Here is a 4,559-nt window from a genome sequence, read left to right on the forward strand (position 1 = left end):
TCTTCATGGGCATCATTTAACCTTGAAGCAGCCTAGGGAATATGCATCCCTCCTGGCTCCCCATTAGGCAATCCAAGCTTAGGCAAAATGAGAAATGTGTTGGTTTGTAGAACCATGGGAAACATTATGACCAAGAACTTAAAAACCCCATCAGGGCTAATGTCCCATCCTTGTCCCTGTGATATTGTCTGTTCTCTCTCTGTCTGTCTGTCTCTCTCTCTGCAGACCAGTTCTGTCCATGGTGCAGGAAACATGGCCACAACAGTCTCTGGGTTTAATTTGTAGCCTGAACCCCACAGGGAGACTGACGTCCGGTTCTCTTGGGGTTCAAAGTCTCACATCCCTAGCAAAGGGACTTGCTGACATATCTTGAGTCAGCACTTACCTTGGCTCAGACCGAGTGAGGGCCGCAGCCTGGTTCCTTTAAAAATGGCTGGTCTCGTAGAGCCACAGTGATGCCAAGGACTGTTCCCTGGAGAAGAGGAGGGTGCTGAGCAGACAAACAATCCTCTCCGTGTCTCCAAAAGCTAGACAATTGATTGCCACTGCCTCAGACTAGCAAACTATGCCTATCTGCCTGCCTTTCCCCCACCTTCCCTCTCTCCTTCCCTCCTTCCTTCCCTTCTTCCTGACGTGGATTTAAATCCCGAGTTTTCTCCTTCCTACTGAACCCAGGCTCCAGAGGCACAGAGAGGACCCACTCTCAGTTTTATCATCAGCTTGCGGATGGGCCAGAGTATATTACTACTTATCCCTTAAGCCTGAATATCTTCACCTGCTACAAAGGGCAGGGGGAGCTGTGTGCACCCCCACCCCCGGATTTTGCCCTTCCGTGTTGGAATCTTTGAGCCTCCTGAGCAACCAACCCACCTTGGCCGGACCCCTTTCCCCATCCTGCTTTATGTAAACCTTCAAACACTGGATCTCTCCCCATTTTAATGAAGTACTCATTTTTAATCCTTTATTTTTGGACCATAACATTTCGAGTTTAATCCTCAGGGTTCTAGCCTGCCTACTTGGTACTATTTTAAATTGAGAGCTCTGCATTAATGCTGTTTTGCTGAGGGCAGTGTTCCCTCCATTAACTAATCCCTTGAGGAAATAATGCCATTATATGAAGTCAGCGGCGTTCAAAACAAAACCCTATCTTATAAATCATGTCAAGCGGGGTTCCAGATACCTCCAGGTGCAACTTCCAGTGGGTCTGGACTTGTTGGGAGAAAATGGGGCAAAGCAGTGGAAAACATCTGCCTTTTTTTTCTGACCCGGTTCTTCTTTCCCCCCTTCCCACTCTTCCTACCTCTGCAGCCAGAATCCTGCTTTCTCACCTGTCCACTGGCGGTCACAACGGGAGCGGAGATAAGCCAGCCATTACCCACCGGTCCTTGCGGACGTAAGTTTGGGAAATGCTGGATTCATGATTGTTAAGCAGATTTGTTTACCTCTGACCCCACATCAAGCCGATCACCTCCAAAAGGCAGCACCTCCCACCACCCCCGCAGGGCAGCCAGGGCTTCAGCCTATGGATGTGGGAGTGTTACCAACACTCAGTCCATAACAGAGATGCGACTTGCTCAGGATAATAAGCAAGAAGGTGGCAAGAGCCAGGTCTGGGACCGATGATGTCTCTAGATTCCTACATCTGTCCTCTTCCCTTTGTAAGTAAAGGACAGCGTGAGGCATCGTGGACCAGCAGGTGGGGTGGGCAGCTGGTGGGAAGGATGAGACTCGATACGATCCGAGATGTTGATGATGCCTGGCATCTGAGCAGGAGCCCCGGGGGATCCAACTTCGGCCCGCCGGTAATCCCCCCTTCTGGTGAGATCCCAGAGGGAGACCCACAACAGGGAATAAAGGAAGATGGAAACAAGGGCCATTTTATTGCTAGCTGAGACGACTGGTTTTAGCTGAGACGACTGGTTTTAGCCAAGACGACTGATTTTAGCCAAGACGACTGGTGGTCCTTCAGACGGACTCTTCCAGGAAGCAGAGCTGGGATTATGACAGGCTCAGAGCCTGAGCGGTCTTCCCTTCTCCTGCCCAAGTCTTACCACCAGGTTTCAGGGAGCTGAGGACTCTGGACTGAGGGACCCACCGTGAGTGTGAAGCCCAGCCAGGACCCCAGTCTCTAAGCAGCGGTATTCGAATAGCGGCACTGTCTTCTCTCCTCTGTTTGGGACAACTCAGCATAGCACTGCTTGGCTGAGCCTGGGAGCACAATCTGTCTGTCTTCTCAGGATGCTCTGGGAGAAGGTAGGGGACCATCAAAGAGGAACCGGGGTCTTTTCTCCACTCCAGGCGCTCACTCAGGGGAGGCCAGCTATAGCTCCTAGATACTTGGCCAGATGCCCGTGAGATTCAGGCCGGGGACAGGAATATTCCTCCAAACCCTGGAAGCCACTCTGTCCTACCTGAATCCTGACTACTCCCAGGTCCCTCCCTGAGGCCAGCCTCTACCCTCCATCCCTCAAACCACCTCTTGCCCTTTCTGCTCAGATTAAACCTGGGCCTGCCCTCCCCTTCCCGTCAGTTCCAGGATCCCAAAGAGAATATTCTATAGTTTAGATGCTAGTCTGAAATAATTTGTCTGGCTCAACGTATCACGCCTTCCCGTACCTCCCATCCCGAAACACACTTTCCAGTCTCCCCTTTCATTTCTGCCTCCTGTTGTGGTGACTCTCACGAAGAAAGATGTCATTTGCGGACATCCTTATGACCATCGGAGGTATTTCGAAAGGCTTACAAATTTTAATTACCGGCTTCATATTCCTACACAACAACAAAGCAGGCACGTTTCATCTGGGAGATTTCTCTCTGGTGTAACACAGACAGGAAAATATTGCAAGAAAGACATAGGCAATATTTTTTCTCATCCACCGTGGGGCACGGTAGTGGGCTGAATGATGGCCACCCAGAGCTAGCAAGTTCTAATCCCCAGAGCCTGTGGATGTGACCTTATTGGGAAGTGGGTCTTTGCAGATGTGATTAAACTCGGTATCACGAGAGGAGGAGATGACCCCAGATTATTAGGGTGGGCCCGAAATGCCATCACAAGTGTCCTTGAAAAGAGGTACAAGAGATCAAGGGACACATGGGAAAAGACGATGTGAAAAAGGGAGAGAGATGTGGCCACAAGCCAATGGACCCCTGGAGCCACCAGAAGCTGGGAGAGGAAAGGAGGGATCTTCCCCCCCACCCAGAGCCCTCGGAGGGAGGGGGCGCCCACCCCCAGCCTGATTTCAGACTGCTGGCTTCCGGGCCAGTGAGAGGGGAGCAACAGATGGGGGACACTGAGTGCCACAGAGCCACCAGCAGAGAGGAGGCCCGAAAGATCACTCGACTTAGCCCCAGCAAGTTCACTAGTGATTTCTGAGAGCAGAGCGGTTGTAGCAAATGTAAGGAAACGACGGACATTGCGTTTGCAGAACATTCTCCCACACGTAAACTTAGGAAAGTGAGCAGTAAACTGGAACCCTAAATTACCTCTAGTGACTGTAGGCATCCCACGGAGAGCCTGCAGGCAGAGGTCCAGCGGTGAGCGTCCCGTGGATCAAAGGAAGTTGGGTTTCTCCTTGTTCCACCCATGTCAGCCTTAATATACGTATCTTTTGTCCCACTGAGGACACAGGCCCTGGAAATCAGAAGCACCTGTTTCAGCCACGAGCATGAAAACCAGCACGAATCCCGAGCATCCTGGGTGCTCCCTTCTGTCCATCTGGTGTCTCCCGGTCCTTGCCCCCTTGCCTCCACCTGTTTCCTACTTGGGACCTTCCTGAATCTCAACTGCAGCCGAGCATTGACTCTTTTCCCTTTCACGTGCTATCCAGAGTTTTAGCCAAGAGTGGATTTCAAACCCCATTCCTCACAGAAACTGTAAAGCTGTATGACACAAAGACCTCTTCGGAATAACAGGGTTGGAAGTGGAAATCCACACGTGGCCAGTCCTGGCTTTGCTTTGTTTCATAGTGTCAGGGGGAGGGCACGTGCGGGGCGGGGGCTGCCACCGGCCCCCGGAAACGAGCCTACAAAGGGGTCTGTTGGGCCACTGAGAACAACCCCAAGCTGAAGCCCACACAGATCACGTTCCTGACAGGGCTCCTCATTTCTTACATAAGCTAATAAATCTTCACTTGCTTTTCAAAGGAGAGGTCAGGGGTGCCTGGGTGGCTCAGTCGGTTAAATGGCCGACTTTGGCTCAGGTCATGATCTCAAGGTCCGTGAGTTTGAGCCCCGCATCCGGCTCTGGGCTGACGGCTCAGAGCCTGGAGCCTGCTTCGGATTCTGTGTCTCCCTCGCTCTCTGCCCCTCCCCGGCTCATGCTCTGTCTGTCTCTCTCTCTCTCTCTAAGAATAAATAAACATTAAAAAGAGAGGTCAGGATGTCATAGCCAGTTTGGGCAACCGAGGAGAGGAGTCTGAGGCTCTTCTCCTCATGTCCCTCAGCTCTCCTCACGCCCCCCTCAGGTCCCCTCGTGCCCCCCTCAGTTCCCCCCACACCCCCCTCAGCTCTCCTGAGGAGTCTGAGGCTCTTCTCCTCATGTCCCTCAGCTCTCCTCACGC

The 4,559-nt window shown here is 52.1% G+C and overlaps 1 long non-coding RNA gene across 1 annotated transcript in view; it reads right to left on the reverse strand.

Annotated features, from left to right (window-relative positions):
• Window positions 1–385: 385 nt before the first annotated feature.
• Window positions 386–4,559, reverse strand: part of LOC121012821 (uncharacterized) — a 5,217-nt gene continuing 1,043 nt past the window's right edge. Inside the window, exons 2-3 of the long non-coding RNA XR_005782337.1 lie at window positions 3,484–3,631; window positions 386–472 (exon numbers count right to left, since the gene is read on the reverse strand). This is a non-coding gene — a long non-coding RNA (uncharacterized LOC121012821). The remainder of the gene's footprint in view (window positions 473–3,483; window positions 3,632–4,559) is intronic.

Source organism: Herpailurus yagouaroundi, unplaced genomic scaffold, assembly GCF_014898765.1.
Source record: "Herpailurus yagouaroundi ecotype Mexico unplaced genomic scaffold, PumYag 197, whole genome shotgun sequence".
NCBI classification, from domain to species: Eukaryota; Metazoa; Chordata; class Mammalia; order Carnivora; family Felidae; genus Herpailurus; species Herpailurus yagouaroundi.